The 18,311-nt window shown below is 41.3% G+C and overlaps 1 pseudogene; it reads left to right on the forward strand.

Annotated features, from left to right (window-relative positions):
- Window positions 1–7,350: 7,350 nt before the first annotated feature.
- Window positions 7,351–8,272, forward strand: LOC111554434 (annotated as a pseudogene).
- Window positions 8,273–18,311: the final 10,039 nt, after the last annotated feature.

Below are 18,311 nucleotides of genomic sequence, written 5' to 3' on the forward strand. Positions count from 1 at the left end.
TACCATGCAAATACTTAATGATGTTTATTTATACAGAAAAGAAAAACTAAGTTTTCCAAACGGCCATCAGTCATGTAGACTCTTTTCCCCCAGGGTTATTATTTAGGAATGAAAGTCTTAGTTCTGTTTGGTTGCAAATACATCTATTTGATCAATTTGCCAATGCTGTCATTCTTTTGGGGATGGAGTGGAGGTGGGGGTGGGGGGAAACATTGCAAACCTTGACCTGCAAAGGGGTTTTAGCAGTAGCTTTTGGGACTTCTTTTTTGTTTTGTTTTTGAGATGGAATTTCTCTCTTATTGCCCAGGCTGGAGTGCAATGGTGAGATCTCGGCTCACCACAACCTCTGCTTCCCAGTTCAAGCAGTTCTCCTGCCTCAGGCTCCCAAGTAACTGGGATTACAGGTATGCACCACCACACCCAGCTAATTTTGTATTTTTAGTACAGACAGGGTTTTTCCATGTTGGTCAGGCTGGTCTTGAACTCCCAATCTCAGGTGATCCGCCTGCCTCGGCCTCCCGAAGTGCTGGGATTATAGGTGTGAGCCACCGTGCCCAGCCTGCCTTTGGGACTTCTTTGGAAGCCACATGCACTGAGTAGCAGTTTCTAGTGATGCAGCATGAGATTACGGGAAAGGGTACTAGATTTTGTTCAAGTACTGGCTCTGTTCCTATCTGTGTGATGTTGGGCAAACCACTTTCTCTTTTTGAGCTCCCATTTTATTCTACCTTATCTGTAGGACTTTGATGTCTGCCTTCTTAAGGCCATTCTTTAAAACATCTTTTCAGAAAATTTATCTCTCGATTCTTGTGTTCTCCTCCTCCCACTTTCCTTTCTTCCTTCTTTATTTTCTTCCCTTCTCTCTTTTCATAGGTTTTGTTAATTTAGCACAATTTAAGCTTTGTATCATCAGAGAACATGGTAAAGATTTTCATTCACTTTAGTCTTTCATAAGCATGGGTATGGTATTATATTTCTAGGGTAACCACTAAAAGTATAGAAATAAAAGGTACCACTTACTAAAGCAATAGAGGGGAAAAAAATTCAAAAAAGAAGAACGAAAATAGAGTTGGGGAGAAATTGTTTATTTTAGTAACTGTCTGATCCTTTTCAACTTTGGAGATGGAATAAGTTAACAATTTGCTTAACTTAAAAAACTTTTTTTCTTCCTCCTTTCCTCCTCCCTTCCTTCCTCCCATTGACTCTTCTTTCCCTTTTGTTGCTTTTTCTTCTTTCTCATATTGATCTCTTTTGCCACGTAGGTGCAAAGCAGCCCTTTTGACTGCTGTGCAGATGAATAGTTATTAGAATGTAGTACTGTGATTATACCATAGAGTCAACTTGTAGAGTTCTTAGTTGATATAATGCCTAGCCTAATAAGTTTCAGAAATAAAAGAAAAATTGTCAAAGGAATGCGATTAATTGAAAACCACCATAATTCTGGTTGCATGTATCCCCACCCTATCTTTTCAGTCACAGTACGTACTCATTTCCAAAAGGTAATCAAGATCCGAAATGTTCATATATTTGTTATAAATTTTAAAAGGACTTAGCTGTTTCTCAGAGGATTACAAGCACTTATTGAGACACTAGCTCATCTTTCTTTGCTCCACTTCCAAATACATTTCTTGCACATAGCTCTGCAGTCATAAATCATCCCGAGGATCTCAGGTCTGGAGTCTCCAGAGCTGTAGATCATCACCTGAACATAATTCTCAAATCTCTGGGCGCCGCTCTGCATATTCTAGCCCCATGTTACTTTGACCTTTCCTTTGATGTCCAGAATTTTTTGTCTTCATATGAACATCCTCAATGATTTTGTTTTCATTTTTGGAGAGGAAGGTATATTAATGTATTTATAGACAATTACATTTCTCTCTCTTTCTTTCTCTTTCTTTCTTTCTTTCTCTCCTTCCTTCCTTCCTTCCTTTCCTTTTTCTCTTTCTTTCTCTTTCTTTCTTCCTTCCTTTCTTTCCCTTCCTTCCTTCCTTCCTTCCTTCCTTCCTTCCTTCCTTCCTTCCTTCCTTCCTTCCTTCCTTCCTTCCTTCTTTCTTTCTTTCTTTCTTTCTTTCTTTCTTTCTTTCTTTCTTTCTTTCTTTCTTTCTTTCTTTCTTTCTCTTCTTCCTTTCTTTCTTTCTTTCCTCCTTTTTCTGCGTCTGTCACCCAGGCTGGGGTACAGTGGTGCGATCTTGGCTCACTGCAACCTCCGCCTCCCGGGTTCAAGCAATTCTCCTGCCTCAGCCTTCTGAGTAGCTGGGATTATAGGCACACACGACCACGCTAATTTTTGTGTTTTTAGTAGAGATGGAGTTTCTCCATGTTGGTCAGGCTGGTCTTGGACTCCCGACCTCAGGTGATCCGCCCGCCTTGGCCTCCAAAAATGCTGGGATTACAGGTGTGAGCCACCGTGCTTCGGCCCCTTCCTTCCTTCCTTCCTTCCTTCCTTCCTTCCTTCCTTCCTTCCTTCCTTCCTTCCTTCCTTCCTTCCTTCATTCCTGCCTTCCTTCCTGCCTGCCTTCCTGTCTTCCTTCCTGCCTGCCTTCCTGTCTTCCTTCCTTTTTTCTTCTTTTCTTCCTTCCTTCTACATTTCTTTTTCAGCAATAATTTCTATTCATGAATTATTATGAGGCATTCACTGTTTTGGCACAATCTTTTTTTTTTTTTGAAATGGAGTCTAGCTCTATCGCCCAGTCTGGAGTGCAGTGGCGTGATCTTGTCTCACTGCAAACTCTGCCTCCTGGGTTCACACCATTCTCCTGCCTCAGCCTCCTGAGTAGCTGGGAACACAGGTGCCCGCCACTGCGCCCAGCTAATTTTTTTTTGTATTTTTAGTAGAGACGGGGTTTCACCATGTTAGCCAGGATGGTCTCCATCTCCTGACCTTGTGCTCCACCTGCCTCAGCCTCCCAAAGTGCTGAGATTACAGGCGCGAGCCACTGCACCAGGCCTGGCACAATCTTTTAATGAACTTAGAGTACAAAACAGATGAGCTAGAAGGGGTCTTACGAGACCCTCTGATCCAGTCCTCTGCCTTTTAGCAGTCTTCATAGCCTTTTCTCTTTGGGAAAATTGGATGATTTATTTGTTTCTGCCACACCTGATCAGCATACAGTTTAGTGCAAAAAAGGTTCAAACTAGTTTAAGAAGAAGTGGGCTTTGGTCAGAGGAAAGGCCATATACTTTATGTCAAAGGAAATGGATGTTGGGAGTAGATGAGCATATATCACAGGTCTGAGCAACATGTTTCCCCAGGGTGGACTGGAATTCCAGTGGTTCATGATCCTGTCAAAATCAAGTGGTTGAGAGAAATGGGCTCCAGATTTCCTCTGTTACAACAGAAACTTGCAGATACTAGTCCGTGTTAAAATGAAAAATAGTAGGACCTCGGTTTTCTCTTGAGTAAATTACTATTCAGGAAGGAAAATAAAGATTATTGATCATTGGGTTACAGCTTCAAAAGGAACAGGTGTTCTGTGGAGAAATCAGTTTGATTTTGTGTGGAAAAGCAGACCATCCCGGGAGCAACGGTGCTAATACCTGCTAAGCCACATGGTAAAAGAAAGCAAAGTCGTTAGCCATATGGGATCAGTCAAGGGAATCTGATTGTTTTATAAAGGTCTTGGTGTCAGTCCAGGACTATTTGATAGGGTCTCTAGTACCTGATGCTGAGGTCTTTTATGCATTTCTTGCACATTTACCATCTGCTTGAGCCTGTGTTTTTGGAGTTAATTTATTTCACATGGAAGAAACCTTAGAGATCATCTGGCCTCTTGGTGGCCTATTAATGTACCTTTAAGGGCCAGAAACTGATGTAAATGTGTAACACTGCTGGGTATAGATGAGAGAAAGTGGGGGACTGGGCTGGGCTGGACTGGAGAGTGATACACACACACAATGCATGTCTAAGCTTATATGGGGCCAGATTTGAACCATAGGCCACAACTTAGCAATGATTAAGCCTCTAACCCCCTTATGCTATAGACAGAGAAACAAACTGAGGTCACCTGTATAGTTGATGGCAAAGCTGGGAATAGAATCTGTGCTCTGTCTCCCAACCAGGAGGTTTAAGGGATTGTGTATAAGACATATGTACAAGACACAGTCATGAAAGCATGTTATCACCCAGAAATACTATCACTTGGTGTGGCTGGTGTGCAGGCTTCAAAGAGAGAGAAAAGTGATAGGAGAGGGGCTAGAGATGGAACCAGTGGCTGGACCCTGAAGAGTCTTCTCTGCCATTGAATTTGGATCCAATCCTGGGGAAAAAAATCAAAACAAAACAAAGCTCTGGAAGCCACTAGATTTTAATATAGAAACTTGTCCCTGAGGGAATGCTACAAGGAGAGACTCCTCCTTCACCATCGGCCAACCCCATAGAGTGTGACAGGAGAAGTCACCCTTAGGCCAGGCTGGGAGGCCAATTTTCAGAGGGTGTTCTCTTCTCTTCACAGACTTTGTTCAGCCCCTCAGGCCAGTGCACAGGCTCAGTCTCCACTATGCCAGTGGAGTTAGACACTGAACCCAACGCACAAGCAATCTTCCTTGTTGGTAGTGTTGGGCAGAAGGGCTGCTGGGGGATGAGAATATCACAGATCATAGCTAATATTCTTGAAATTAGAAGCAGACAACTTTAAAGATTCATTGGTCTTAAAAACATGATCTATCTAAATAATTTATTATCCCGAGGTGAAAATTCTTCGAATTTGTTTTCTAAGGCTCTCATTATTCAAAGTCTTCTTATTGCCTCCATCCTAAAATAATGTTCTTTTATAGGGATAACTTTATTTACTATAAGGAGAATTATAAAAGTAAATGTACAGGAAAACGGCAAAGTATGAATTGTATAAGAATGTTACAACCTCTGTCTCTTATTTAGTGTTACTCTCTTGCAGTTTGGATGACAAAAAAACCATGGCTTATGGTAAAGTGATTAAAGCTTCCCCAGGAGCTCCAGCTGTCAGTGTATTGACAGCCCTTCTCATCATGGATTTTCTCTTTCCATACTTAAAGTGTGTTCTTCTTTTTGTTTTTTGTCCACTGTGGGCAGACATCTGTGAATAATGGGGCACAAGCTTATAGCCGCTATGGGCAACATTCTATGACCTAATCAATCTGTAGAAATTTCAGTGTTTAATTAGTATCAAAGAAATAGCAAGCATTTCTGGGCCATCATTTACAAGAAAACACTGCTTTTTGTTTTTTTGTTTGTTTGTTTTTGAGACAGAGTCTTGCTCTGTCACCCAGGGTGGAGTGCAGTAACACGATCTCGGCTCACTGCAAGCTCCACCTTCCCGGTTCATGCCATTCTCCTTCCTCAGCCTCCCCAGTAGCTGGGACTACAGGCTCCCGCCACCATGCCCAGGCTAATTTTTTTTTTTTGTATTTTTAGTAGAGATGGGGTTTCACCATATTAGCCAGGATGGTCTCGATCTCCTGACTTCATGATCTGCCCACCTTGGCCTCCCAAAGTGCTGGGATTACAGATGTGACCCACCGTGCCCAGCCCGAAAATACTGCTTTATGGGAGATTATAGGTTATTGTTTTATTCTCCATAAAAATTTATGATGAGAATAAAAATATCCCCTAAATTTGCCCTTTCTTTTTTTTCTTTTTTTTCTTTTTTTCTTTTTTTTGAGATGGAGTTTTGTTCTTGTTGCCCAGACTGGAGTACAGTAGCACAATTTCAGCTCATTGCAACCTCCGTCTCCCAGGTCCAAGGGATTCTCCTGCCTCAGACTCCTGTGTAACTGGGATTACAGACACCTGCCACCTTGCCGAGCTAATTTTTGTATTTTTAGTAGAGACGGGGTTTCAGCATGTTGGCCAAGCTGGTCTCGAACTCCTGACCTCAGGTGATCCACCCACCTCGGCCTCCCAAAGTGCAGGGATTACAGGTGTGAGACACGGTGCCCAGCCTAAATTCGCCCTTTCTAGGACTTGCTATAAGCACTCTTTCTATATAGGTCCTGTTATTTGAGTTTATGGGATCTCCTACCTATTGATCTCTGTATTATCCCTACCTGTGAGACGCTATGTCTTTACCTTTCTCTTGAATTTGGATTAGATTTTACTGCCCATTGTCCCAATGTCACTCTTGCTCACTCCCTTGTCAGTCTTCTTTAGTTGCACCCGAACTGATGAGTGGTTCATAACTGCTGTTGCACATCACTGGGAAACTTCCTCCGAACACAGATGTCCTGGCCAACCATCAGGTTTATGAAGCCTGGAATCTCAGGGACATAGTCCATGCATGTATGTGAGTGTTCCCAAAAAATTCCCAGTGTGATTCGGACACAAATCCCACTTAAATAACCACTGATCCTAACCAAACCCTCTGTTGGCTAAACTAGCTATTTTGTCATCTCTGTGATTGTATCAGGCAGCTGAGAAGTGCTGGGGAGTTATCACATATAGGCTGCCCATTGTCACTACAGTTTCATAGTCACCAGCCTCAACTGGGCACTCCATGCTGCCCGTGCATCCTACCAAATTGATTTAATTGACTGGCCCACCACTCTCTATAATTGCCATTTCAAATCTTCCACACTCTCTGGCTTCTCTTCTCTTCCTCTCAATTTCTGCAGATGACTTTTTGCTTCCTAAGTGGGAAATTCACAACTTATTGCAATACGATTTATAAACCTACTTGTATTAGCACCTATTCTCTTCTCTCCTGTTCCAGTGGAGGAGGAATCTCTTTCATCTAAAGCGAATCCTTTCATGTGTTCTCTGGATCCCATTCCTCCCCACCTCCCCTAATAGACAAGAAGCAGAATTCAACTCATCTGTACATTTAGCTTATCACCTTGATTTCTTAGGGCATTTTACACAGTTTACTCTGTCCTTCTTGAGCTCCTCTGTCCTTTTTCGTTAGTTGTTGTGATAATATACACTCTCTTGGTGTCTTTAGTACCTTGCTGTCCCTCTTCCAAGTCTTTCTTTCTTTCTTTCTTTTTTTTTTTTTTTTTTGAGACAGAGTCTCACTCTGTCGTCCAGAGTGTAGTGCAGTGATGCGATCTTGGCTCACTGCAAGCTCCACCTCCCGGATTCACGCCATTCTCCTGCCTCAGCCTCCCGAGTAGCTGGGACTACAGGTGCCCACCACCACGCCTGGCTAATTTTTTTGTGTTTTTAGTAGAGACAGGGTTTCACCATGTTAGCCAGGATGGTCTTGATCTCCTGACCTCATGATCCACCCGCCTCGGCCTCCTAAAATGCTGGAATTATTGGCGTGAGCCACTGCTCCCGAGTTCTTCCAAGTCTTTCTTTACTGGTGTTTCCTACCTAACCTTTAAATATTGAAGTTTCTGTGCATGTTTCTGGGAAGTGGTCTGGGAAGCACTGCATCCATGGCCAGCCACCTCGTGCTCAACAATGGCATGAAGATGGCCATCCTGGGGCTGGGCACCTGAATGTCCTCTCCAGGCCAGGTGGCCAAGGCTGTGAAGGTGGCGATTGATATCAGGTACCGCCACATCAACTGAGCCCAGGTACCAGAATGAGAATGGGATAGGGGTGGCCATTCAGGAGAAGTTCAGGGGGCAGATGGTGAAGCATGAGGAGCTCTTCATCATCAGCAAACTCTGCTGCACGTACCATGGAAAGGGCCTGGTGAAAAGAGCCTGTCAGAAGATGCTCAGTGACCCTAAGCAGGGCTACCTGGACTACTATCTTGTTCTCTGGCCAGCCAGCTGTAAGCCTGGGAAGGAATCCTTCCCATTGGATGAGTCAGGCACATGGTTCCCAGTGACACTGACATTGTGGACACATGGGTGGCCATAAAGAGCTGGTGGATGAAGGGCTGGTGAAAGTTACTGGCATCTCCACCTTCAACCATCTCCAGGTTGAGGGGATTTTAAACAAACCTGGGTTAAACTATAAGCCAGCAGTTAACCAAATGGAGTGCCACCCGTGCCTCACTCAGGAGAAGTTAATAAAGTACTGCCACTCTAAAGGCATTGTGGTGACTGCCTGTGGTCCCCTTGGCTCTCCTGACAGCCCTGGGCCAAGGCTGAGAACCCTTCCCTCCTGGAGGATCCCAAGATCAAGGTGATCATAGCCAGGCGATCCAGGTTGGGACCCAGTTCTCAGGCAGAGGAACTTGATGGTGATCCCCAGGTCTGTGATACCAGAATGCATTGCTGAGTCACAGACTTTGAAACGAGCAGCCAGGATATTACCATCTTATTCAGCTACAACAAGAACTGGAAGCTCTGTGCCTTGGTAAGCTGTGCCTCTTACAAGGATTACCTCTTCCATGCAGAGTTTTGAAGGGGTGGATGCCTGCTCAACCCCAGTGACCTACACTTGTTTTTCCTGCTCATTTTTTTCTTGCAAATGTAGCATGGCCTGTGTCACTCAGTGGTGGAACAACAACCTCTAGACTGACCAGCCAGGGCTTGCTTATCTAGCTTGATGTTGGATCTGAGGAGCAGTGTCAGTAGAGTAGAAGTCTATTCCAGTTTCCTCTGCCCTTTTTTTTTTTTCTTTTCACCCAGCTGGGGAAAGTGCAGCCTGCACACCCTTTTGTTGACCAAGGAGAAGCAAAAACTACAAGGTCAAAATAGTGCCAGTAACAGTCACATTTTGACTGCTTGTAACTTTTTGGCAAGACTTCTTTTTGCCTAAAAAAAAAAGTGCAGTTGTGAGCTTAAAAATTTTTTGACATTTCTCAGGGCTGTCTACTACCATTTTAACTTCCACTCCCCCATGTTCTTCAAACCTCCATCTTTGTGTTATTGTGTGTGTGTGTGTTCAGTTATAGGAATTTGGGTGTGCAAAAGTGTAAATTTCCTTTTTAAACATTTCTCATGTTCTCATTTCTGCTGATAACTCAGTTACTTTGGCTCAGGGTTTCTCAACATCAATACTCTTCACATTTTGGACAGGATAATTCTTTGTTGTGAAGGTTGTCCTACATGTTTTGGGATGTTTAGCAGCATCCCTGGCCTCCACTCACAAGACGCCAGGAGCCTCCTGCTCTTCCTAGTTGTGCCAACCACAAAATGTCTCCAGATCATATCAAATGTCCCTGGAGGTATAAAATTGTCCTTGGCTGAGAACCACTGCATTTAGCTTAAACTCAGTCTCTTTGGGGGTACCTAGGCATTTTGTTTCACCTCACCTTCCTTTTCCTTGCCATCTCCCTGGGGTTGGTCAGAGGTTCTGGAAGACTTACGCATAACTTTGACATTGGCAGAGAAACCTTTGATCTGCAATTACTTCTCCACTGGCATCCACTGTTGCTGTCACTCAAAGCCTCTTGTCGCAACAGGCTCACTGCAGGACAATAGCTCTGCTGGTTGGTGTCTCCCCTGTTGCTTTCCCGTACTTCCTGCCTCAACATTGGCCAGTGGCTCTCTGGCTTCTGAAACTCAGCAACATTTTCCCATCTCATCTCTGACTGTGGCTGCCCATCCCACAGCCTCTACTGTGGGAATCTCTCTTCCTCTTCTGCAAGTTGATATTTTAGTTCCCTCTGTGCTCATTCAAGTCCCTGATCACTTGCAGGGGCTCCTTCAGTGTGGCATCTGAGTATGAGGTGGGGTCTCATCTCCTTTCTCCTTGAACATGCCTCATCCTTTCCATTTTACTGCAGCTACTCCATGTTGGCATGGGGTGCCCTGAAAGGCGGCTTCCTCCCAGCATTTCAGACACAGAGTCTTCCTGCATCTTTCTGAAGGTTTCCATCTTCCCTTCTTTCCCAGGGTTTTGGACCCAGAGGGAGCAGCATGTGGAACCCTCTTACAGAGACCACATCACTAACTCCCTTTAGCTGATTGACTCCCCATGTTCTCCCTCCCTTAAGTCTTATCATCTCTCTATATTTTGGGACAAGTACTTTTGCAGTTAGAGATTAGACTTTGTCATAAAACACTATGTTCTGAGAGCTTCATGTACTTTTCCTTCTGGAGCTTAAGAAAACTTCCCCCAATCTCCTTCAAATCTGTCTTTGCCATAGGCCTAAAACCTATTTTTGGAACTCAACATAGGCTTTTGAGCCCATTATTTGATTCTTTCATTCATGCTAAGATTTTTAGTGTTCCTTCTTCACTGGGATAATAAGCCCTAGCATTAAGGTTCAGTAGAAATGATAGAAGTACTGGACAATAAAAAGAAATTACCAAGAAGAAAAAAGATATAAACTATTATTCCACTACCTATGTCTGATTGTTTAACTTTTGCACTTCCTTTTGCAAAAGCCCTATTCAGGGCTCACCAAACATTTCATTTCCATCAGAGCTTAACCTTTTCACAGGAAGAAGGTAATACTACCTATTGCTGACTTTGAATGGGAGTTTGGGGATATGAGGGTCACAGAGAGACGATTACTGCCCCCTTCCTCCAAACTGTGGAGCTGACCATGCCATAAAACAGTTTCAGTCACCAAGAATGAGCTTCCAGAGGAACCACTGGTGTAGAATTTTCAGTCTATGTGGACATAACCAATAAAAAATGTGGAGGGGGTGTAAAGTGTATGTATATGTGTTTAAAATGTTATTGGCAAAGCCTGGTTGTTTTACTGCCAGTAATGGTCATTCATTTTTTCCCCTGTAATTCTATTCAGCTTCATTCTGGACTGATTCAAATAGGAAGCCGACACGATGTCAACCAAAAATCATTTTAATCTCCAAGTCCCATAAAACAATATAAAATACTCATATAACTCACTTTCCTGGAATGAAGTTTATAGCAACTAAAGTGCTTCCAATTTTATTTTTAGAAACTGGTTCATGTATTTTACATTGAATTAAGTCTAGTTCTTTTCTGTGACAGTTGGAGAGATATTTTAAATCTCAGCCAGTGGGCAAAGAATAATTTGTTTCTGATCTACATTTTTGCTTTGAAGAAACCATCGACTCTATTAATAAAACAAATGCTGTTTTCTTTTTCTTGAGAAGCCACAACCTGCACAGCCTCTGCTTGACAATCTGAGACAAAATAAATGTGATAAAATGGAGTTTATATTAAAATGAGCCAACCTGACATGAAAGTCAAGGGACTGGTCCCAAAGAGTGACAATTACATTTACTACATTCCAGAATCAGCAATGCATTATGGTCCCTGCCTGCAAGTGCTTCTGAATGGAATTTCAAAGCCCTTGCAGATCCATATGTAGCCTTTCAAGATAAACGGTACATCAGCTGGTTCCTAAACCTCAAGACTACTGCCCACAGACAAAAGCATAATTTAGAAAAGAAACTCCCATAAAAATACACAGATGAAATATAGGTTGAAAATGGTGTGTAATTACTGGTATGTTACTGGTCATTACTGGTGTGTTAAGAGTCTGCTCTGATTAAAGAGATAATAAATCTTCAAGGAATTAAATAATTCTTAAAAGGCAAAATGACACTTAATGATGGATTTCTATGACCCACTAGGAAAAACAGAAAACCACATTGTATGTGGGTAATTAAAAAAAAGTTTCTTGAAAGACAGGATAAACACTGACTATCATATTTGCTGCAAATGTGGAGATCAAATGACAAGTAAATCTTTGGTAAACCCCTTGCAGTCTGGAATCAGCTCAGAAAAAACAGAAAGGAGAATTCAGAAAAGCCACAAGGATGAGAACTGTGCGCTGATAGATGACAACCCCCAAAATACAACTGCTGAAGAGGTTTAGATGCAAACCTCAAACCACTTGTATTAACTAATTGACCCTCAGCATGTGGCACTGATCAATCATTTACATCCTGACTGGTGAGTTCTTTTAAAATGATTGTTTTTATGGTTGTATTTACTGTCCTCAACTTTTTATTTTGGAAACTTGCAAACCTCCAGAAATGTTGAAAGAATAGGAGGATAAAAACCCTTATATCCTTTATCTACATTTACTGATTGTTAACATTTTATCACATTTGTGATACATTTGTGCACTCTTTGTATATATTCCCCCAATCATTTGTAAGTTACAAATATTAGACTCTTCCTGTTCTACATACTTGAGTATATATCTCTTTAGAGCAAGGACATCCTCTCACATAGCCACAACACTGTTATCATACCAGGAAATTTAACATTGTTATAAATTTACTGTCTTTTATACAAAACATATTTGCATTTCCCAAATTGTTTCCAAAATGTTCCTTATAGGATTTTTTTTTTCTGATCTAGAACCATTAAGAATTATGCACTGTATTTGGTTGTCCTGTACCTTTTGCCCTTTAATTTAGAACAAGGGTGAGCAAATATTTTCTGTAAAGGGACAGATATGAATACAAATATTTATATATATTATAAATAGCATATAATAATATAAATATTTTAGGTTTTGCAGCCCATACTGTCTCTGTTGCAACTGCTTAACTATGGTGTTGTAGCACAAAAGCAGTCATAGACAATATGTAAAGGAATGAATGTAATTATATTTCAATAAATTCATATAATTTTCAAGTGCCATGAAACATTTTTTCTAATTTTTTTCCAGCCATTAAAAAATATACAAACCATTTGTAGATCACAGGTCATCAAAAGCAGTAGGTGGCAGGATTTGCCCTACAGATCAGAATTTGATGATATCATATCTAAAACAATCCTCTGCTTTTTTGTTAAAGGAAACATTTTACTGACGTATATGGAAATGTACACACTTCTAAGTGGAGAGCTTGGCGAGTTTTCACAAGGTGAACAGGGTCATGGAACACAACTCAGAATAAGAAATAACTGTGACTTTATTTCATTTTTTAAAAACTCCACTTATTTATGTTATGTATGTGGATTCAAAGGTGGTTAGCACCAGGTCTAAGTGTGCTATTATAGAACCCTTCCAGAAATGGTTTTAACTGTTATTATTAGAGTCCCCATCCTCTGCAGTGAACTGAATATCTCAGTCTTGACAACGATCCTGCCCGTTGGGCCAGGCCAGCTAATATGTGTGACAAAGTCATGCATGGAACCATTTCAGAAAATATGCCAATTCCTGTAGATTCCACGAATGATTTCACCCCTTTTTGTAGAGTTCTCTTCCGGCTTTCTGCATTACCTCGGAGGGTGCCCAGGCCTGATAGGCAGGAAGATGCTGCTTAAAGAATGGGCTTAAGAAAAGGTAGACGTCAGCAGGGCCTGGGATCTGGGAGGTCTAGCTTTGTTCACAGGCTGGAGGGTAGCCAGGAGCTGTCATCCCTGGTGGGTAACTGGTTGATGAGACTACCTAAGACAGTTTTTTTTACCTTGTTTGCTGCATTTTATTTCCCATGGGGGGCAAAATTTCTTGGCTTTGTAAAAGCAAAACTTGGAAAGTTTCCTTTAGACATGTGAATGGTCATGAGTGACTCATGGGATCTCCTCCTGATACGGAAATAAACTGCCGCACAAGTTTCTAGCTTTTCTGTTTACTCCAGGCATCTTCAATATGTTTATAATATTTCTAGAGATTATCCCTAGTGTGAAGTGGGGATTAATCCATTTTTTTTCAGGACACAGAGCCAAACATCAATTAGCTTTTCTGAAAATGGCAGAATTTCTTGGATGATATGTGTCCTAGGCATATTGATATCAATATGTGTCCTAAGCAATCATCCAAGGATACATAATTTTTTTTTTTTTGAGATGGAATCTCACTCTGTCACCCAGGCTGGAGTGCAGTGGCGCCATCTCGGCTCACTGCAAACTCTGCCTCCCGGTTTCATGCCATTCTCCTGCCTCAGCTTCCCGAGTAGCTGGGACTACAGGCACCCGCCACCACGCCTGGCTAATTTCTTGTATTTTTAGTAGAGATGGGGTTTCACCGCGTTAGCCAGGATGGTCTCGATCTGCTGACCTCATGATCTGCCTGCCTCGGTCTCCCAAAGTGCTGGGACTACAGGCATGAGCCACCGCGTCTGGCTGGACACGTAATTTGAGAGAGGTAGAATCAAATAAATAGTGGTCTTGCTTTGAGGCTTAGCATGTGGGTTCAGTTACTTTCACATTGGTGAATGTGTTTGAAGAAGCTTAATCCCAGGAGAATGTGCACTGCAGATTTATAATATTCTCCTAGGAATCTCACACTCACATTTCAGAATAAAGACCCCTCTGGAGGTCTAACTTTGAGAGACCTGAATCAACACTGAAGAACTGAACAGACTCAGAGTCAGCTTCGCTCCTGGGGTTCTCAGGCCCTTTCTTTTTTTCTACTCTTAGACCTAATTTTAATATCCATCACTGCCCTCTCCCTTAAACTATTCCTACTTGGCTGAAGGCATTTAACTATTAATTCTTCGATTTTATTGAAAATTTTTTTCTATGTTCACATTCCAAATACTAAAATGGCACAATTAAGCTAATCAACATGGCAAAGGACCTATCCCTACTAGAGAACAGAAACCAGTCAGACAGTGCATACTGGGGAATTCCAAGTTGGGAAGGAAAAAAGATGCCATGAATCCTGATAGCTTCTTCTTTTTAAGTTTGTTTATGATGATGCAGCTCGAAAGATGATTGGCTTTCTTCTTGTAATTTATAATAGGACAGGGTTATCTGTTGTTAAGTAAATCCCTTTCTCTGGCTTTCTCATTTAGCTTGTGTTTCCAGGATCAAAGCATCATAAATAACCAATGAAGAAAACCACCACCTAAACATTAAGAGACAATTTCCATAAACGTTCACATTAAACATGCATGATTGGTATAAAGATTTAATTGTAGCCACAGTGTAGTTTCTGTCTTTTGCTACAGTCGTATTTTCCTGTGTGTTATCTGTCCTATTTAACTTTGAAGCCCACTAAAGATGAAAAATGGGCATTCATGGAGCAAGCGCATATGGCTTTAGCTGTTTGGTAGTGGATCTGGTGTTTTCCCCTCTGTAGCATCAGCCTTTGTGTTCTCAGCAATGAACTTTAATAAAACAACCTCAAATCTGAGAGATGGTGGACAGAAGAGAGATCAGTAGATGTTAGCTGACTTTAGTATTTGTTTTGTCTGTAAGCGTGGTAAAATAGACTAATGCACAACTAACCACTCCTTCTATCCCCACTATGTCATTTCCAGAGTTATGTAACATTGTGTCAGAGACACTCAATTAATGAGCTTTCTGAGCCATGGTAGTAATATAGACGTGGTGTTCATATGGTGACTTTCATGTAATCACAACCAAACAAGAACTCTTGCATGATAGAGAAAAAACCCTACAATAGACTACTGATTACTGTTATTATTGTTGTTGTTGTTGTTGAGGCAAGCTGAGGAGAATGTAAAGAATACTAACCATTCTTTTTTATAACATATTAGTAAACATACTAACATGTAGTTGTGAAACGGTTAAAGTTGTGGGGAATATAAGCAATATAAGCCTTTTTATTTTTGTTTTTTATTGTTGGCTGCTAAATTTTGTTCCATGTAGATAGGCTGCTGGGGTTTCTGTGTGAAATGTCACATTGGCTAGTAAGCCTTGGGAGAAGTGCAAGGCTCAAGTCAGGCATCCTCCCAAGATCTCAGAGTTCAGTAATATTTGGCTGTCAGGGAAGAAGGATTGAAAAATGTCCCCTTGATTTCCACTGCAAAGGGCTACCTCGAGACTTGTTTTCTTTGCCTTCCAGCACCAGAAATATAAAGTGCTGAGATACTTCAAGTCAAAGAAGTGAAAGGGTTAAATAAAGTATGGCCGTGATAGGCTAAGGATGAAGAGAGACCTAAGAGTTAGATGACAATTGACTAGTTTGGTGTCTAAGAGGAGGAAAGATCTAGAAGCGTCTAATTAGATTGGGGCCAGGAATTTTAAATGAGAGACATTCCGATGATTTTATGAATATAGTTTTTCTTCCCAGGTATATCCCAAATTCCATAAAGGAATTTAAAGAACCTTATAAAGATCCTTTATTTCCATTTGTCTTCCACATAGAACTTCAGCAGGAAGACTTGCACAAAGTGATGGAGCAATACATTTCTGTCAACTCATATTATACTTTAAAAGAAAAATATTTTGATGATGTTTTGCCTCTGTGTATATTTTGGGAATTATTTCATATGAATCTTGCAGTAGATTGAGACCATATTGTTTATTGTATATGGCATGTGAGAATTAACTGTAGAATGGGTCAAGAAATAACCTCACCTAGTTTTTAATCCTGACATTCTAGAGCCTGTCTGCCCTGTGAGATGTTTGGAGAAACAACACTGCCACCTTCTGGTAGATACATGTCATCTTTCTCTCTGCCCACCAATGGCACCCTGGCTCACCCATGTTTACATCAATACAGACCTAATTTGATTTGAAATTTTGCAAACTTTAAATCAAGTATAAATAAAATCTTAGATAATAAGGCTGAAGATTAAAGGCATGGAAAGAAGGCCTCCAGCTTGTACATTTTTTGGAAAGGGTTATGATTTTGCTATCAAAGAAAATCTTATCCCAGTTCTACTGTGATGTGATACTGTCTTTAAGACTTACTACTTTACTGGGGTGTTCTAATAGACCTTCAAATGAGCAAGAATGCTCCAGCCTTAGAGCTGGGGATGATGGGAGTAGGCGGAGCAAGAGTATGGGGAAAAATTCGCAGACAAGTTGTATCAGCCATGAAAAAACAAATGGGTGAGTAAACTGCCTAAGTGATGAACAGGTGAACAGAATTTTCTACACTGTATTTTTGGATTGGTAGTTTATCTTGTTTGGTGTTAAATGTGTGTAGTCATGGTTACTTGACTAGTTCACCGGAAACCCATGTAGACCCATAGTCTTCTAGAGTGGGGCATATAGTAGGTGTCAATAAGAACTAGTTACATTAATTAATAAATGAGAACATATCTTTGCTTTTTAAATTTTTATTTATTTATTTTTTTTGAGACATAGTCTCACTGTGGCACCCAGGCTGGAGTGCAGTGGCACGATCTCGGCTCACTGTAACCTCCACCTCATGGGATCAAGCGATTCTCCTGCCTCAGCCTCTAGAGTTGCTGGGAGTACAGGTGCATGCCACTATACCTGGCTATTTTTTTTTTTTTTTTTTTTTTGAGATGGAGTTTCGCTTTTGTCGCCCAGGCTGGAGTGCAGTGGCTGGATCTCAGCTCACTGCAAGCTCCGCCTCCCGGGTACATGCCATTCTCCTGCCTCAGCCTCCCGAGTAGCTGGGACTACAGACGCCCGCCACCTCGCCCGGTTAGTTTTTTGTATTTTTAGTAGAGACAGGGTTTCACCATGTTGGCCAGGCTGGTCAACTCCTGACCTCAGGTGATCTGCCCACCTCGGCCTCCCAAAGTGCTGGGATTACAGATCTTTGCTTTTATATTTCATCTCTGAAATACTGTGCTGAGAATGAGGCTGGAGAAGGTAAATTTTGATTTTTCTAATCTTTCTTACTCATTCCCAATCCAAACCCTAAGGCAACTGCTCATAAAGGTAGGCCAGTGCTAACGTATCAGTTCTATTAATTTTTTCACCACTTGATCATGTTAGGAAACAAAATTAGCTGGGTGTAGTGGCACATACTTGTAATCCCAGCTACTCGGAGGCTGAGACAGGAGAATCATTTAGAACTCAGGAGACGGAGGTTGCAGTGAGCTGAGATCTTGCTACTGCATGAACAATTGCTTGGGCAACAGAGGTAGACTCAGTCTCCAAAAAAAAAAAAAAAAAAAAAAAAAAAAAAAGACATTGGAATATACAAACAAACAAGATTAATCAGGATTAATGTCTTTTCAAGGTAATATTAAAGGTAATGCTATCACCACTGCTGGGGATTATGTTCCTATCAGAATATGCACCTTTGTCTTTGACTAGGCTATTGTACAATTTTGTAGAGATAAAAGTTAACTTGTACAAAACTGATAGCAATGCAAATATGTCCATAGACATATAAATAAATTCTGTCCAGTGGAAAGTTAATTGACTTCTCCCCCTGTCCACACACAAAAAAGCACCAATTTTGTTTCCATTTGCAAATCCATTTCACTCTTCCTGATCTATAAATGTCTCTGCTTTTTGGCTTCCTCTGAACCTGTTGTTAATGAAGCCTTATTCTCTCAATCACCAAGCAATTGAGCTACGGGATTTCATGTTGAGTTATTAGCTTCTACTAGTATTTTACCTGCTACCTCGTTTAATTAATGAGTTAAATGAAAGTTTGACATAAGTATGTTTTATATTTGCATGAGAATCATGATTGCTCCTCCTCCCATCCCCAAAGATCCTTCAGCACCCAATATTAAATAACAGGCTGAAGGAGGAGTCTGGGGGGCTTTTCTTATTTGGTTTTTATGGGAGTTGCATCATTGGTAATCTGAAGTTTTGTTCCCTTCCCCTCCCTGAAGTAGAGGGTGCAACTGAGAGTGACTGAGACTACCCACTTTCCCACGTGGTCTTCCCATGTGATCACTTGGTGATCCTGTGTTTG

This window comes from Piliocolobus tephrosceles, chromosome 6 (assembly GCF_002776525.5).
Source record: "Piliocolobus tephrosceles isolate RC106 chromosome 6, ASM277652v3, whole genome shotgun sequence".
Classification (NCBI taxonomy): domain Eukaryota; kingdom Metazoa; phylum Chordata; class Mammalia; order Primates; family Cercopithecidae; genus Piliocolobus; species Piliocolobus tephrosceles.